Genomic DNA, 19,596 nt, shown 5'->3' on the forward strand with positions numbered 1-19,596 from the left:
AGTTTAGATAAACTCGACGAATCCGAGTAATCCCTGGATGGTTCTCACAAAATGAATGAAGGCTGAGGTCGAAATGGTAGGGCTGAAACACAACGGCATCTGAGGATGAATGCGAAGAAAATCTTCTGAAGAAAGTGCAACTCTAATGCAGATAAGGTCAGCCAAAAATACATCAGAGAAAATGCAATAAATGAATAAATGCGATACAATCGGACGAATACCATAAGACAAACTAAGTAATTACTTATTCATGTAATTTTATCTTGTTCTCTGAAAATGAAAATCTGAATCTGAATATAAAAAATGTTGGGATTTAAGATAAAGTTTTAATGAAACAAATAAAATCGGCATTTCTGAAAGGAGATAACTAAAAGTCAGTCAATTTTCATAAATTCTTAGGATAAGATCGGACAGTAAAAACTATTTCACTTTATTTAAAAAAGTTATTCATATATTAATAAATTTCAACGATACTTAACTAAAAACGAAGCATGTCGCTAACCATAGAAACTTAGATATTCTCAAGTAATAGATCATTCAAAATTACGAGCACGTAAGATAATCAAGAAAGCTATAGCAACTCGGTAACTAAATTACTGATAGGCATTACATACCACTCAATAAAATCCATAGCTCGTGATAAAGTTACCTCCATAATAGCCCAAGCATCACAGTTCCTTGACCTGCGGCTGAATTCTCAGCAACTTCAAGAGAAGGATAGAATCCGTAATTGGCAGAGCGATATAGTGCGGCTACAACTCAAATATAAAGAGATTCAGGGACAGATCTCCATATTTTTTTCCTTGAAATTTCAGGAAGTATCTCCCATGCTTTATCTAAAATTGCAACAAAAAGGGAAGAGATTTTGAAAGACATGGACACAAAAAGTTTTAATGATCTCTACTAAAAAGTTGGATACAAACATGTGATGATCGTTATTCATATTCCGAATATATCGTGCATTGGCCATTGCACGCCATCCAAAAATTAGACCATCAAGCATTCAGGGAAAATAAGTGTCCCTTATCTCCAATAGGTACTCTTTAAAAAAACACAACTTTTTTATGATAGCTACTTCGCACATTACAAGTGAATAAGAGACATTCTAAAAATTCCGAGAAGAGTGACGGCCAGAACGACTGCCAATGAATTCATCACCTTAAGCTTCAATTTTTCATGACATTCCTTACTACATTAAGCACCGTAAAATTTAATCAATACACATAAATATCCACTTTTCTGACCACAATCTTTTATCCCACATCTATCTCTATCTTTATGCCACTTAAATTTTCCTTGATACAGGAAAAAATTTGGCACGTTAGTACACCATCCATCAAAGCCGGGCGCTTCTCACGTGAAAAAAGAAGGAAAAAGATAAGAGACAGCCTGGATAAACGAGTTTTCAGATAACGTGGTTGTTGTTGGCGGAAATCGGACCAATCCATGACCTAAGCGACGCCAGTGTCGGACAAGGAAAGGACGGCCGGTGGCTGGGCATATCTCTCTCCCACATCCATCCGCAGCCGCGGCAGACAAAAAGAAGTGTCCAACGCGACGCCCCAAAGCGGCAACACAACAAGGGAGATGGAACAGACGACAGCCGTCGCTTACTCCGGAGAGACGCGACGCCTGGTTAGAAATAGGTCACAATGGGTTCCCTTTTTTGAACCGGCAGAGCAGAGAATCAATAATGCATGCACGTGAGCATAATGCATCCCGTGTTTCCCAGGATGGGGCCAAATGCTCGCCTCCAGCCAGCAGTGTCGTGATTTATTATTTTTCTAGTGCTGCCGTGGCTACATGTGCCTAACTTTTATGGAAACGCAGACTCAGTCAGTAGCGCCCTGAATATATGTGATCAACTGCATTATACGCTTTCAGGGTACGCTATGAATCAATAAGTTTCAAACTGATGACTTCAGTTCATGGAAGATAAACGTGTCATAGGAATAAAATTCGAGCTATAATTCCTCGTATTACAAATTGAGAAATAATATTGAGATAATTTCTACCATTTCCGCCAATGGAATAAACTTAGTTCTAATTGCATATGCTCGAAATACAAATTGTGGCAGTAAAGAACTAGGTTCATTTATTCCATGGTTTTTTAAGTATACCCATTTATAACTAAACATTAACAAGAGCATTTTAAAATTATTTTTGTACTTAAAAATACGCGTTAACCCGCTAAGTTATTTCAAGACAATAGCAGTTTCCAGAGATATGACATTTTACGAGCTCCATCGAACTACATTCACCTGAAATAACATGCAATTGGCAATCACGTTGAACTGAATAAACAAATTTTAATATAAACAATAGATAAACTATCTACAGCAGATATAATCAGGCAATTCTGTGGACATGAATTTCACGGACCTACGGCCGTCGAGAATAACGGGAACAAAAAAAAACAAAAAGCAGCAACGTATGCTAATAATTTTTTTTAAATCTTGTTACAATCACTCATATTAAAATAGCTTAGGTAAATTAATAATATCTGATAGTTTCGTTGGTACTGACAATAAATAAAACTAAATGTGAAAATGCCAACTGAACTGAGCCCAAATTGAAAAATTAATATCCCGTCCTACTTTATTAATTAGTTTAGCTTTAACTGGCCATTTAAAAACCCTTATCTCTAAGTGTTGACTCCAGAGCAACCCATCATGGAATAACCTCGGCGAAACAACTCCATTTACGGAATCTGCTCGAGATGAGCTGAGGATGAAATCCTCTTAATTTCGCCTCGAGGCTGGAGAAAGAAGGAGGGGGCAAATGACCGCGAGGACGGTAGAAGAGGTCGTCTAGATCCCTCCACCAGCAGCTCAATAGCTGGTTTCCTCAGCGCTGAAAAACGCCGTTTTCTGATTTACAAGCCACTGCTAAGCAAACATTTGTTCCCTACTGACGCTTTCTTATTATTTTCTAATAATTTATTCTAAGAGACAAATATACTAAGGTGTACATGATAGCTGCGCAGAAACCAAAGCTGAGGCCAGCATTGAAACTTCAAGATGCGTAACACTAATTGTAAGGAAAATGAGAATGTAAATCCTAATACGCAGATTTTATTACAACCCTGCAATATTTCTTCCTTCGTGATAATTCCATTTAATGAGATTAAATTTTCCTATTTACATAAAACATCATTTTCGCGGTCAGCCAATCACACTCATCAGGTCCATCACGTGATCTCGGAATTTGCCATTTCAATCTTGGTGAAAATCTCAAAAGCGCTATTGTACCAACATATTTCCTGAGAGGTTAACATATATTTTCATGATTTGTGAAGCAACAATTTTGCTCCCAAATTCTCAATGATAATCCTATTGTTTTGCTGTATTTTTTCCCTGAACTTTACAATTTTCAAACTCACTTTCTTTAATATTTATGAGGCATTTCCTCCTTCCTACTTATTTTGTTACCCAAAACGATATTTAACCTTCGTAATTGATACGGAGGTTAGCTGTAAAGGCAGTTCAAATTTTAATAGTTCGCAGAGGTTGTGTTAACACTAGTTATGATTGCAGCTGCTCATTAATGCTTCCTACTATTCGTCAATGCACTTAACTTCGATGTAATTGTTTAATTCCAGTAATACTTTTCTAAGAAACGGTATTACTTCAGAAGTCTTCACTTCAATGGAAATAGTACGGACAACATACAAAACCAAATCACTCACTCGGCAATTCATTCCGATGGTTGGTTTGGATAAGTGTGGGTAGAGATCACCCCAGACTATACCATAGGCATGCCATATCACAAATTCAGGACAAGGACGTCGGTGGCTTATCCTGGGCCACACCACACTTACGCGATCTTTACTTCTGGTGGCCGAAGGTTTCATACGGGATTTGAATCCGATACTCTTCCATCAACAGCCCAACGGTCTACCCACTGGGCCCCATCCACAATAATTGGACGCAAGAACTACGGAATATCCCCATATCTTGATAGTCTCCTATTCAGAATTAAAACAAATAAAAAATTGTACTTAAGGAGATTGTATTTGCCCCTCATTCACCGGTATGTTACGATAGTTATTTTTGTATCCAGGAGAACACGGGTATCGCGTCGTTCTTTGGCCAATGAGTGACTTGCGCTGTGTAATCAAGGGATCATGAGAGAAGCCTCGACGTTTGACATTCCTCCCTCGGACCGCCCTCTCCAGGCGGCGTCGGGCGACCCTTGGAGGTTTCCCCGAGGAACGAGAAGAAGCGCGTTCGGTAAATGCACTCGATCGTAAATAGAGATTAACTCGGAGCAATTGAGAAAAGGAAAGACGTCGAGAGGAGAGACAGGAGAGCGGGCGAGCATGCCTCAGCAACTTGTCAAATTGAAACTGGGATTAACTCTCGGGGCTTTCAGCGGAGGAAATTGTCCCGTTTAGGCGCCAGCGACAATTACTGACGAGTAGAGCAGGCGATGTTATCATTTTTTGCAGACGGAACTTCACCTCCCCCCTTAATTCTCCGTATGAATCACGGGGTTTATGAAGAGAGCATGCACACGAGGAATTTCGCCTCTCGAGAATATAGGACGGGGGAAAGGATTCAAGTCTCGCGGAAAACGTGTGAAAAATGTCAAAACCTAAGTAGACGAGTGAGCACAATTACGGCCGGCTGGACTCAACATAATGGGGCACTTTACGGATACGAAGTCGCTGGCGTCACAGCTATCGAATTACAACCATTGTTAATTTAAATTCCTGCATCAAAACCTACACTTATACAGAGAAAACATGATAAAAAAGTTTAAGAAACAGTATTTTTATAATGAAGTCGAGTTTTATAATCCTCGCCAGTCAACCCAGAGGGACTGGGTTCGACTCTTTGTGCAGTTGCAAGTAAATATGAATTAAAAAATGTAAATTTTCTCAGGAATGAAAGGCCTCATGAGACCATGTTAGGAGAAATTTTTGAAATGTATATACATGGTACCTGCGTAAAAAAAGAAACTATATGTTTTGGCAAATTTAAAGCACCGCTACACATAATCCGAAGTAAATACTTCACTAAAAACCAGCTGACTTATGATTTACAAAGGAAAGAGCTAACAAAATAAACTTTTTAATGATAAAATAAAATGAACGACTTTACATGTATGATAATATTTAGGAAGTAAATTTCAACGAACAGCAGATTCGAATTTAATACCTACGATAGGTGAAAAATAAATTCATTAGTTTATATTCGCCGCACTGGCATGGATACTCTTCATATTTTAATCCCGTTTCGTACCTTTTAAGAGGTCATGAACGCAAAAACATTTTGAAAGAAAAATAACAATATTCCGCGGTTTTTAATTCAAACAGTGTCTTCCATTTACAATTCTAGGATGTAGACAATCAAAATGGTAAAAATATCCATGAAATTGTCATTCATCACAGCGTACCACTGTCGGCTTTTAGGAAGACGAGTCATCAGCGTGTTATCTTACGGCCGAGAACATGAAACACCTACAGTATGAAATGCTATTAAACGTCTAAGTTCATTCTGAATCCCGACTTTATCAATGCACAAAAAATTATCATGAGAATCAATCGACAACATGAGTTTAATAACCTCCGAAATTTGTCAATTTTAAGCAACGAAATTTATGACAGCATAGGCACACTCACAGATCAAAATACTGGAATGAGGTCGAGCACTTTTTTTGCTCCTTCAGTTGAGATCTGGGCAATTCACACCAGCAATTATTGTGAAATCCAGTCCGTGGAAGTGAATCGTTGCAGATCCTTCTCCTTACCGTGGCTGGTTCAGGTCCGATTATCACACTCTCAGAGAACTTCTCGGAAGCAATTAAGCCAAACGACAAGCCGGTTAACCACTTCATTTAGACGTGATTTTCACGTCTTTCAACATTAAAAATGATACTCGAGAATCGTCGATACCCCAATTTTTATTCGTTTCTGTCATATCGCACCTAATCATTCAAGTCTCTTGGCTGCAGTTCCCTTATCTCTATTCCCCTCAAAATACTTCCACCTATAATGTTAGAACGTAGGTTTACGCAGCGATGGCTTGATCTCCGCATTTCTTCAGGGTTTTCTTCCGCGTCAGCTTGCTTGTGGACAACATTTTCCTTCGACCTGAAGACGCTGGCAGGACAGCCAGCGAAACTGTTGTCCACAAACAAGCTGACGCGGAAGAAAACCCTGAGGAAATGCAGAGATCACTTCCACCTATATTTAATCAAGAGCAATGAAACCTATACACATAATTTTTCCACCATTACCTCTATAGGGAACCATTCGGAAATAAAAGTACCCCGGAAACACGCAGTAGTTTTCAGAAGTAAGCGACCCCATACCTCAAATAAACTCTTCTTTTAATTTGTTCTAAACCCGACCACTTTTCATCATATACATTGGTACAACAGTGAAGTACACTTAACGTTTTTCTATCTTATTTTTTTTCTTTAGTACAGTAAAGAGAAGAAAGTAATTTCTAAACGCATATTTCTATCTGTAGCCCATTTTCAGATACACGATTTAAGGATAAAAATCCTAACGCATTCGGTGTCTTATTAAATTAATTTTTTTACTTATTAAAAAAGAAGTTAAAAATAATTAATGAATTTGTTATTATTAAATTGATTTTGTTCGAGGAATCTTCATAGCAAAAATCTAATATTTGTCTCTAACATGAACAAAGTGAGAAACTCAATCTCACATTATACTAACTTGTCCGTGACGCGACAGAAAATAATTTCGGTCGGCACATACATTTAAAAAATATTTTATCACTGGTAAGTTCAGTTGGAGAGGAATGAAGAAATACTACGTCTTTTTAAAGAATAAAATGGAAGAATATTAAAATATTTTGCATTGAAACCACGCGGAAATTGATTCGGTAGACCAAAAATTTGGGAGTATATTTCTTACAAACTTCTAGGATCCTCACATAAAAAATATACCAATTATGAGTATTTGCAACTTTGGCGAGGATAAAAGAAAAATTATCGAATAAAATGAAAAGTCTCTCAGAAGAATACAGCGACCTGCAAGAAGGCAAAGATGACATTTTGAGAAAAGGCAAGTCCGATAGTTATCGACATGGTATAAGTTCACCATACATCCGAAATGGGGGTGAGATCTCTATCGTGGCGCAAAGGTGGGGTTCCCCACGTTGAGGTGGCATAGACAAATCAGGTAAGATCAGATGATCCATTACTCTAACATCTATTATTAATTACCTGATTTATCACCTTGACTTCCCCACCTAGCTTCCATTACACCTCCATGCACGCATTAACAGGAATGTAAATGGGGAGGTGGGGAAGCTACATGCAAAATTTCTTCAGGTTTCCCGGTTTGCGCTTGAAATTTCCTCCACACAACATTCAGGGCAGTCTCTGAAAATTCTCTGCCGCCGCCGGGATTTGAACCCGAGCCTACGGGGTTGGAAGCCAACACACTAGCAACCACACCAACCCGATCCCCACCTTCCCTCAGATGGGCCTTAGGATAGTTATCAATGCCCCAGAGAGGCAAGAAACCTCATCTCCGATTCTGAAAATGCGGCGCCAGCAATGGATGAGGGGGCGGAGTGGTAAAGCCAACAATCAGTGCCTGACCATGTGCGTGAGCATGCGACTCGCCAGCTCGCCCGAAGGCGTGGGCGAATTGATTCCAATCCCTAAACAAGATAAACAGGAGCCTGAAATGAATGCGAAATGTGATGAGCTTGGCTTTGATGGAAATGGAGACACAATAATAGAAACTGGCATTTAGCAGCGTCCTCCAGGGGAATAAAAATAAAAGTCTCGTCGCAAATGGAATTGATTAGTCTGTTCGGTGATGCGGGTTTCTCACCACTTGGATCCCAGTTTGAATCCCAGAAATGACGAAGATGTTACTTGCACGGAATTAGAATGCGTGTGTGGTAAGTAATATTCGAGCATTATTACTGCGACCATTACGAGGTATCATAAGGTCGATGAGAAGCCAACAAATTGGTGATTGCTTTAGATGCCGGTCGGATAACGGGGGATGAGGTACCAGGGGGGCTTTAACTGACGAACATAATGTCTTTTTCCTACACGAGGTGATTGGAACAAAATCACTTATCTTTCATTTATGCATTATTCATTGAACGAGATAATTGATAAACTGAGAAGATTTCGTCAACATTTAGTAGAGGCACGCATTCAACTGCAAAAGATAGCAAATTTTCATACTTATGCCAATGTCACGTGACTGATTTTACACTGAAATTAACTTGTACTGGTTCTACTCCCAGGAATAGGATTTCCACTCACATTACTAATAATTTCTCGCTGCTACTTCACTTATTCAACTCCTTGCTTTTCGGTTATTAATTATTATTACACATAAAAATAATAAACACTCATAATTGGATTACATTGCCCCCTCTATAAAATGTTTGAGAGTAGTAAAAAGTAGACTAAGTATAGAGAGTAGAGGTTTGCATGAAATTATTTCCGGGGGCAGCTGGTCTCTAATCCCTGGCTTAGTGCATTGTAATATTTGTACCTAAGTTAGAACACCCGGGTTTGAATCCAATTGACATAGCTTATCAAAACTTTATAAAACTTTCTATTCAAATGAAAAAGTCATTTCCGAAGCGCCAAGCTCTTCAGTCTACTAAAATAGCAAGAACGGATAAAACCGCAAAACCTCACAACTATGGCAATAATTCTCGGCAAATCCCTTTATATTATTTTTAAGACACTGATATCATTCAAAACGAGCTATTTTTCCGGCACGCACACATTTATCTACTCCCCTCAAATGCCACACACGAATAGTTGATGAGACCGAAGGCGACGGGGCTACCGCCTCCTTCACTCCCGAGACGACGCCGAGTAGAAGGGTACGTTTACAATGCAGTACGTTCGCATTTATTCATTACCAGCGACGCCTTATCTTCCTCCACGATGGGCATTACGAGCACGTCCCGACGCTGGCGTGAAGAATGAATTAAACAGGCGGATAGAATGGAATGGAGGAATACCGACAGTTTATAAAAAAATCTGGGAAGGGAACTAAGGTTGGAATATGCAGCAAGGGAAATAGTTCGACCAAGGCCGAGCGATCGACAGCAGACGGGCAAGTGCGATCCTTATCTCGCACCCTCCCTCACCTTACGGGTTTTGCCTCGTTTACAGCATCCATGGCCTTGACTCCATCCAAGGTTTCTTTCTCACGAGCATTCGCGGCTCACGCATAATTTAAATTGAGCGTATGGAAGTTTAAAAGATGTTAACGATGCTCTTCAGTCCTACGCAGTAATTGCAAATTCGATCACGAGTATCTAATCGCCAAATCACGAAATAAATGTGAGCTATATCGTATGTTTCACCGCAGTTATTTACTAAAGCTTTTCAAGACATTAATTAGAAATTTTGAAAGTGAAAATTTGAAGAGGTTAAATTTGCAGTGAGTATCCGCCTCAATACATTCGCTATAACTATATCCGAATAAGACTTACTTGTTAGATAAACTCGTCTACCGCCGACGATAAATGCTCAAATATTCACAGTAACAACGTCGAAAAGAAACATAAGTATCACATTGTATCCAACTCGTAGCAACTTTCGCAATCCACTTCTACCTTAGTTATTTGCGCCATCGTAGGTTGAAAAAATTTGTCTCTAATTGAACAGGCTAGCGGATTGCTACATTGGGTTAGCAAGAAACTAATAATCAATTACACAATAAGGAAGGTGGGACAAGGAAGTTTTTTCCGAACGATTGTTTACACTTATTACACAGACAGTCAAGTAGTTAGTTACTCTTAAAATCCAAACAAGGAGGTCTTCTTTAAATTAAGGATAAAAAACTAAAATTCTCCGATTGATTGCATACCCAAGCCCTCAATTCGACGTCCAATTCCACCACGGACAACAAACAGTGAGAAAATCGATTTGAGCCCCGGATTCGCTCCGCAGTTCCCAGCGTTCGTTCTCCTTTCTGGAAAATCCGTATCCACTTCGCTGGGTTCAGTCAATACACTCGCCGATTTTTTTTTACTTAAGGGACAATGAGAGCGAAAAACAAAGAGCCGAATGCCTGCAAAGCGAAGAAGAGGATTTCCTCTCGATCCAAGACCAGGGACAATGTTTACAGTATTTTCAAAATAAAAAAATGCCTTCTCCCACTCGGAAGTTTAGTGACACCCTGCGAATTCAACAGATGCACTTTGCATTCAAGGAATCACCGAAAAACACAATTAAATCATGGTATCACTCGTCATACAATTATTTATCCAAGAATACAAGCGTTTTTGTTGACTTGCTACAATGGTCATCAAAACTTTATATCCCGGTAAAGTATATGACAAATACACAAGCATGAATTTTTGCCGGCCAAGACCCGAGCCTCTCACTATAGAAAAAAACTTTTAAAAAATTTTAAAAAAATAGCATACATTTAATGAATATAGAATCGAAAATTATTGCGAAAAGGTCTGAACCGCTGAAAAGGATACAAAATATATACAAATAAAATCCGTTTAAACTTGTATATACATATAAATTGTTTCTGATAATTAACTAATAGTTTTGGTAGCAGAAACATATGACACTTAACTGAAAAAATGAATTTCGGCTTATTTTAGGGGTTGAGCAATTATGTCGAGCCGTGCTTAAACCAGTAAGTACCCATAAGAGAAAACCAGACAATTAAGAGTGAAACTGAACAAAAATATATACAAGACTGCAGAAATTTTAAACAAATTATCAAGCAAAAGGAATTTATAGTTTAATTTTACCCTCCCTTAAGTGCCATCGAGTTTTAACAACCGGTGACTCACTGTCTAGATATTGAAGTTAAATTGGGAGTTCTTAAAAGCCAAATGGACGAAGGGAAAAATAGCGCGGCTAGTGCACTCCGATGCTAAATAAAAATGACGAATCCTTATTCGCGAGGCAAGAATCTGCTCTATTGACACTGAAGAGTGGCCAGGCACGTATAAGTGGCCCACGTTTGGAGGAGGCGTTCTCCTCCAGCGATCAAAGGACTATTTTTGCGTCGAAGTAACAGGCAATGAAGGCCTCGTCAAGAGAGCCGAGGAATTAGTTTGGGGGTCCACTTGAATGGATCGATCGCCTTCCCGCCAGACAAATGAAGAGCTGAAGGCGGAGGGAGGGGTTCCCCAATGACGCACGCCTAAGAAAACTCATTCGAGGACACACCGCTGAAGAGTTCAACTTCATCATTTAGACGGAGAATGCCTTTGAGAGGCTGAATGTATTGATTTCCGATGTCTTGTGTTCGACCTTCTCCGGCGGTTGGAGTGATAAACACTTGTCTCGATGACCACAACTGTCTGGGTGCACGGATAGCCTTCATTAAGTAGATCAATTGGTTCGGCACTCTCCGGGAGGTGGGTAACCCATACTTCGAGCGGACTTCATCATTCGCTCACGACAACAGTAGCAGAGGAATCAACAAAATTGATGATCCCAATATTGCGAAAACACCAACTAATGGAGGAATATAGCCTGAGGTTTCAGGCGAGATGGAGTGGAAACGTGACATAATGAAAATGAAAAAGCAGGAGCAATTTCCACAATTTTACATTTATTAATACTACCGGTTTCGCTTTTCAGCATCATCAGGTCTGATGATGCTGAAAAGCGAAACCGGTAGTATTAATAAATGTAAAATTGTGGAAATTGCTCCTGCTTTTTCATTTTCAACTAATGGAGGTTTTATGCCATCAAAAGTACCAACTATAAAAAAAACCCTCTTCCATACGAAAATATCTCAGGATAGTACCATCACAATTTGATCACAGGGGGTCAAAAATTAATTCTTGCTGGAAGGATAGAAGACCGCAACAGAATAGACTACAATTTAAAACCTGGACTTACGTCAGGCAGTATACTCAATAACATGACTTCATACTCTTGTTGCCGAATAATATGCCCGATAGTCCTAAAATTTCCATAGGTTTGCATACTTACCCTTACTAGTAGTTCAGGATATCAAGAAATTTGTGCAACTACTTTTGTAGAGCATAGAGAGCTGATTGAGAGTTGACCCATACCACATATCTGCATGAATCAGTGTGATATTTGTACTCATAATTATGTTATATGTAGCTTAGTGCTAGTTGGGTAAAAATTATAAATCCCCGAAAATCACCTTAGAGATGGCTCACGAGGAGCAAAGGAAATGAAGACCAATACTACCATGGAAATGAGAAGCTATATGTCCATATGTGACACTCATGAAAAGATATTAAAGTAGTGAATACTAAGCATGATAGAACAATAATATTCTCAGCGATTACAAATCAGGAAAACATTTAAGAATGGCTCATTTTCAAGCATTTTAACGAAATAATTACAACTATTTCGACGTGAATTAGATACATATCCAACGAATAATGCGAAGAATAGACATTTTAAAAACAACGGAAATTATACGAAAATTCACTTGCACAAGAATAAAAAAACATTGAAAACACTACCTAAATTGAGTTAATAACAATCAGCATCAAAGTAAGAGCCACTAGTCTATCACCATGGCACTGAAAAACCAAGCAGGCAAAAGTAATATAATTATTATAACAATTTTACAATTTTATTTCCCCCCAAAACATACCAATCGAAATAACATCGTGATCCGTAGGACAAATACCGATATGTTTACACTTGAATATATTCATAGTGAATATATTTTCCTACTTAAAATACCATGTAAAAGCAATAGCGTTCTTTAGCTGTCCTGTTGCAATACATGCCATGTCCACCTTGATGCATGCGCTTGATTATTAGCTTCCAAAAATAACTTTGAAAGCATAAATACAAGAGTGATTTCTTGATAAATAATTAAAACAACAAACCAGCCAACCTACAAATCAACCTAAACTCCAAGAACTATTTTAAAATGAATTAAACGAGGTCAAGATAAGGAAAAAAAATAATGAGCAACGGAAAAAGACTACATTATCGTCGACCTCGCTTGTTTACTCCGCAACCCAACAACCAACCACAAAGGGCAAACTTAAAAGGTTATTTAGTCAGTAGATTCTCAATTTCAATGCCTATTCTAACCATAATTTTCTCAGAAACGTAATGAAAACCAAAGTCATTCTTGAAAGTGATAATGAGTACATCGGGGAAAACAAATGATTGAGCAATTCCCGGGAAGCTTTTAACCGAGCCCAAATAGTCACATCATCTAAACGGAACAATTTCTAGCTAAAAGAGCACGTGAGGACAATAAAGACAACAAAGCTGTTATCCACTGGATATAGCTTCTCAGCTATTTAAGGTAATCAGAAATCTCGCAAGTCTTACGGGACAAATATAATCAATACAAGTTGAAACTTTGAGTTTCCCTCGACATACGAAAATACTGCAAGTACAAATGTACAGAAAAAGCACATTAAACTCAAATTATGCAATAAAGAACTTCGGAGTGTATATTATGGCAAAAATAAGTACTAAAAGCCCTGAGATGAAACGAGAGATTTCGAAGTTATCGAACTACTTTTTTTAATAATTCTAAAGCATAATAAGCACCTTTTAACTAGCGATTAGAAGTTATTTATCACCAGTTGCTTCATAAAAATGCAAAATCTACATCCACGGCCATAATTTGTTATGGAGACAGACAGGCTCCATAATAATTCTAATTACTAGAAGTGGGATTTACTGTAAAAATGATTTGAAGGAATAAATCTCGCGAAGACGAAAATTTTTTAACATTACTTTCAACATGAATAAAAAACGATTTCGCCATTAAAGCTAGATCCTGCTTGGATATAAACTAAATTTGACTAACGAGAGCATATGAACATTAATCACCCCGTGCCATATACTCTCTGATAGTGGCTTGCACGGTACCTCGTAGATGTGGATGATTAAGAAACCGCCATTTCGACCAGCTAAATAGATAAACAACAAGAACAGACTTTGAATGATGGGTACCGAAAACGTCCACCAAAATTACCACCGGCAGGATATTGCCCAACTCTAGCCCAAAGTACGAGAGGGAGGGAATGGAACAAGAAACCTTTATAGAGTCTTCAGCCTCACACACACACAAAGCGACAGGAGAGGGGGTGACGGAGCATGAAAACGTTCTCGGCTTACGTGAGGGAAGCCATGGAAAAAGCGAGGAGGAGGAGGAAGGAGCCGCTACCCTCAATACAACTGCAGCCCTTTCCGCTCCTTAAAACGCGATCGCATGTGAAATTCTACGAGAGGATCCTCGACCTTCCGGATGCACACAGACTTATGAACGTGGGAAGGGGGTTGTGCAACTCTACAACAAAGACCCCACTTCACAATAACTGCCCATATTCTTCCAAATGAGCTTTTCTGACGACATTCGATGGATAGAGTTGATAACTTGGATTTCAATGGTGGACTTCGAACAATAGTAGAATATCAACGGCAAACAATGTTTAGCACAAGCTGATGACGTGTGTTAACATTATGATGACCAACGTTGTTCTTAGATTTCCAATCAATGGCGTAACCATGGAGAGTTTTGAGTGTTTAATCACCTTTTGTTCCTCTGAGCCATCCCTTAGGTTCTAGACCGATGCCTCATCAAACGTATCAGAACTAGAAAAATGCTGAGGAGTTTTTATCCATAAAATCGTAGCAATGAATTCCAAAACGGCGCAAGCTCACTTAGCAGGAATTTTATAAAAACAGTTTTAAAAAATTTTCGGGACAGCATTACCGATTGCTTCAATTTTTTTCTAACAATGAAAATTTAAAAAAGCAACATGATAAATATACATAAATAGGGTAAAAATAAAAGTCATGGCATCGCATCGATAACTCTGAAGATGTGGAGAGATAGTGGTTTGTCCCAAAGCTTTCCTGAATGGACTAGAGCTGTTTAGGAATCGTACGCCTCCAATTAGAAAATAATGCTGTAACTATTTATTACATGATTTCTTTTTCATCAAATATCCAACATTTCATCGATAATGTTTCTTCTGGAACGCAGTTATCATGACGTAAAAACTCATAACCCTCCACCCCATTCCAGGAGATATTATCTGGCTACACAACTGTAGTAATGATGGGTCTTTCCTGCAGTCTTAAGTTTCGATCCAATAATAAATGGTAGACAATTAACAACATATATACCATGTTATAACATCCAAATTTCGGGAGAAGAAAGAAGAGGGGAATTCATTATCCCCCTCAATATAATGTTTTAATTTAATAGGAAAATACACGAATAATTAAAACCTTTAGTTGCTCAATATAGCACTGTTGTTCTGAATTGTTGGAATCTGTCCGTTGATTAATTTGATTTTCTTCATTCTTAGTATTCAATTACTCTTATTTTAATGCAATGCTTATTTCATATTAAGTGTATTTAAAAAAATATATATGTACTTAGATTTTATTTTGCTCTTGTGAGTTTCCCAGAGCATCAATAAACGATTCATTCATTCATATACCAATGACAGTGAGTAGACCATGGACCCTCTCACTGAAGTTGCGGATGGCGCCAATCGAAACCGAAGACCGCCTCTGCATCGTCGGTGATCAAAACCAGCTCGGTATGCAATGGTTTCGAATATCGACGACGGTTTCGATTGACGGAACCATCGAACGAGCCCACTTCCGAAAGGAAGGGCAGGTAATCCTCGGAGGAAAAATGGGAACAGGGGTGGCTTCCCCCGCTGATCGAGTGGGAGGAGTTCCAGGAAGGGATAGCCACAGCAGCGGGGGGAAAAAGGACACCGGACCCCCAGGCGCTCTATCATCGGGTCTGCACTGCCAGCAGTGAGGATGGGGATGAATGCAACAACCCTTCCCGCCCTTTCTCTGAATAGGAAGACGCAGAGCGAACGCCGATCCTGAAATACTGCGATACCTCAAGATCGCGTTTTTAACTGTAGGAACATCCGATCTAAAGGCCTCATAGTGCTGTTTTCGGGGGTAATTGTGAGAAATGAAAAAATAAAAAACTCACTTCCGTCGAAGTTTCATCTGAAAATAATCACAACTCCCGATATCAATGCAGCGGTGGCAATTATTGCAACATACGAATTCATGACTATTCCATGAGTAGTACTTACATTAAGGAGACGTACATTTTGTAAATACTGAGGAATTATTTACTTGAATTGTACTAGCACAATAAGTAATTACCATAAAATTAAACTGGAGAACAATCATACGATGCATGTACGTATGCATGTGGCGGTCCTCTTGCACACTGCATGTTGGTGATTGATCACTTCTTGCCAAATACCCCAGAGGTGGCATGCACGGTATTATGTAGATGAAACAAAAACAAATGTAGACACCTAGAGAGAGGAGCTGAAGAAGAATCGATCCCATTTCGTATCCACCATAGGCATGAAACCACTATCTGCGGCCACTTCTCTTCTTAATCTACAAGCTTTAGAGCCATCTTTAGAATATCTGGAGTACAGCAAGAAAAAACCCGAGGTATCACAAAAAAAACTATTTCCCTAAATATCGCCTAACCTGACCGACGATAACCGAAATCAAAGAAAAAGATATCTCACTCCACTTCACGACTATGCCTCACGAATCGCCAACAGTCTTCTAGTCGTGAGAGGATAGATAGAAGATACGACACGGTCCTCATTCAGCTCATATACACCTTCTCGTGGGCAACCATCCAAGATACGACCAAGGGCGGGGGGAGGGGCTCTGCCTCAGAAGAGTAGTGCACCACCAAACCGGAACGGAAGGGCAAAAACAACACAACGTATTTTCCTCCTGTCAGACGGAAATAAGTCAGCACTCAAAACAAGCAAATGAATCCAGGAAAGTCAACGAGTTCAGTCGGCGCGCTTGATGATCTAATATCTGCATCGTTGCGCTTGAAGCATTTTTCCTCATTTATTATTTTGACAGCTCGTAGCATAGATTTATCATTACGGTACAGAAGATATCGCTGAGAGACCTACATATCTTACAGTGGGAAGATTACGACTACATACCGATGAAAAGAACGAGAGTTCCCTATTGATAACGAATAAAATGTTCACAGTCACACCTAAGCACTTGAATGTCGGAGATAATGCAATCCAAGACCGTGGTGGAGGACACAAGGGTAACCTTCCCCGAAAATTTGAGATACGGCCTTAAGTGTACCCCCTACAACTGAACCCTTTCGGAATGACCCCCTGTCCGTGAATCCTCCCCCCACCTAAATTTTTCTTATGGTTATGGCCTTGATTCAATGCTAGAAACAGTACCTGATGTTCCTCCGAGAAATATAAACACTGTACCACAAGCAGAAAATAGTTACAAAAAATCACCCATAAGAGAAAAATGATGGATCGTAAAATATTAAAATACATACGTAGTAAGCACCACTGATGAATTCAGCTGATGTCGCGGACACAGTCAGGAAGAGGGCAATCCCGCTGAGACCAATGACGACACCGAGAAGTAAAGTACACCACACAGTCCAATAATAGTGTACCTTATTTTCTTAACACTCGATTCCGAAAGGGTATGAATAGCACCCTTTTATTTCCAAAAAAAAACGATAAACACACAAGAGGCGAGTCACTGGGACACCAAACAAAAGGGATAGGAGTAACCTGGCGTGACGGGGAGTTCCACTGGGGAGGCTGTAAAATTCCAGACAGCGTGTCGAAAAACGACATAAAAATAAGCGCGATGGGTATCCTAAAATTTTAGCCGCTCTCCTATGCCAGTTCGACACCTCATCAAAAGGGATTGTCCACACTAAAGGGAGATGAGAATAACACCGTCGACGATCCAGGAACGAATGAGACTTCTAAAAACTGCCGAGAACACACGAGAAAATAAAACAACACTCCGGGAAGGATCACAATTTTTAAAAAATAACCACACTATTTCACACTTTGATCGGTTTTTTTTCACGTACGACAGTATAACAACCTTTTTAAGCTCGGTACTCCCATGAAAAGGGTTTGAGGCGGGCGTGGCAGTGTGGTCAAATTCTCCCAGGGAAATACGGCGCGGGAACACACAACAAATAGACCAAATAAACAAAAACGTTCAAAATATCCCACCAAGTACAACGGAGCACAGGGCGTTCGTATATATATATATCCAGCTGGACAACGGGCGGGGTAGGTTGTACTGTTGCGGGGGATGGACCAGGGGGTAAAAAGGTGAGGCGGGAACCAGCGCTGGAACGAAACGGCAGGAGAAGAGGGCGTAAGGCAGCACAACGAACGGCTGAAGAGCGACTGCGTGACTCTTCCGGCCCACACCGCAGCACGGGGAAGACTGGCTGTCGGAGACCGGAGAGGGCGGCATTTGGCCAGGGGAGGGAGGGGAGATCGCCCCGTCGGTGGGGGGGAGGGGAGCAGTCGGGCGGTCTGGGGGGGTTCGCCCTGCGGAGACCCTCTGCCACACGCTCTCGCTCCTACAATACCCTCCTCCCCCGGCCGATATACTACCCCGCCCTCCGCGGCACATGGTCCCAGCGATACTCTCCACTACTTACTCCGAAGTTACCAACCGCGCGGCCGGAATGTAGCGGAAGTACCGATCATCCACTACTAACCAGTTGCATCAAAATTGATGTTTTTGGAACGGAACGGTACATCATCTCAAAGGTAATCGATACGAAGGGTTTGGATGGTGATCGAGAACGATACAGATCGAAATAAAATCCGAAGATTCGAGCGTGATGGAGAGGAATTTTTCATTATTGAAATTAATGCATGTAATTTTCCACGATTATAAAGATCATTACGACCAAGGTTTCAATGTTACTACATAATATTCAATATAATGTAGTGACATAAAAACCCAGTTCTCAATAAACTACATGGTCGCGGAAAATTGCTAGAATTTATTTCAAGATAGATCTAAATGTTGTTAAAGTAGATGAATACTATGCCCATAACCACTGCCAGGTCGCTATTTACATCTTTTAAATAAGTTGCTAGTGCATAGGACATAAAAGGTATTTTTGGGCCCAACATAATACGGCATTGGTCAATGGATACAAAAATAGGGAAATATATTCGAGAAATGATAAGTAAAAAAATCCATTCGTCCAATAAAATATCACCGTCGAATTCATCGCGACATAAAAACATGGTCTTTCATTAGACGGTTTGGTACTCGATACAACTTAATGACATTCCCAGTAGCATTCATAGATTGATAGCTGCATAGGTCATTTCAAGCATGCATCATTTTCGTAATGGAATACACAGTACACTTGCATGAATGATATGGGAAGATGAGAGGTACGAGGTACATTGAGCAAAGAATGACATAATTGAGGAGATAATGGGATATAGCCATAATGGAGTAGTAGAATGGTGGATTAAGTTTTCCTCAAGCGACTACCACCAACTTAAAGGCAATTAAGGAGAATAAAAATGTGTCGAGTTAACAAGCCATATGTTCGTGCAACAAAGTCATAGTATCACGATCCATGTAGCCCAAACGATGTCCCACAAGATACCTCACAGTCAGTTAAATCAAAGGTGCCATCAACGCAACAATCATCCACATTATATAGCCTTAGATGTTGATATGTCGTAGTTGTCCATTACTGAAAAAAGTAACATTACATTGGGGACGTATATCCACTGATGCGATCACGGTTTAGTCCTCCGCGCTGTCGTATTAGCTTTACTTGTC

The 19,596-nt window shown here is 39.7% G+C and overlaps 1 protein-coding gene across 1 annotated transcript in view; it reads right to left on the reverse strand.

The window, feature by feature from the left end:
- The window catches only part of LOC124153904 (disheveled-associated activator of morphogenesis 1), a 500,124-nt gene extending 481,909 nt beyond the window's left edge, over nt 1-18,215 (reverse strand). Inside the window, exon 1 of the mRNA XM_046527301.1 lies at nt 17,300-18,215. The gene's annotated coding sequence lies outside the window, so the exon portion shown is untranslated. The remainder of the gene's footprint in view (nt 1-17,299) is intronic.
- Between the last annotated feature and the right edge of the window lie 1,381 nt (nt 18,216-19,596).

This window comes from Ischnura elegans, chromosome 2, assembly GCF_921293095.1.
Source record: "Ischnura elegans chromosome 2, ioIscEleg1.1, whole genome shotgun sequence".
NCBI classification, from domain to species: domain Eukaryota; kingdom Metazoa; phylum Arthropoda; class Insecta; order Odonata; family Coenagrionidae; genus Ischnura; species Ischnura elegans.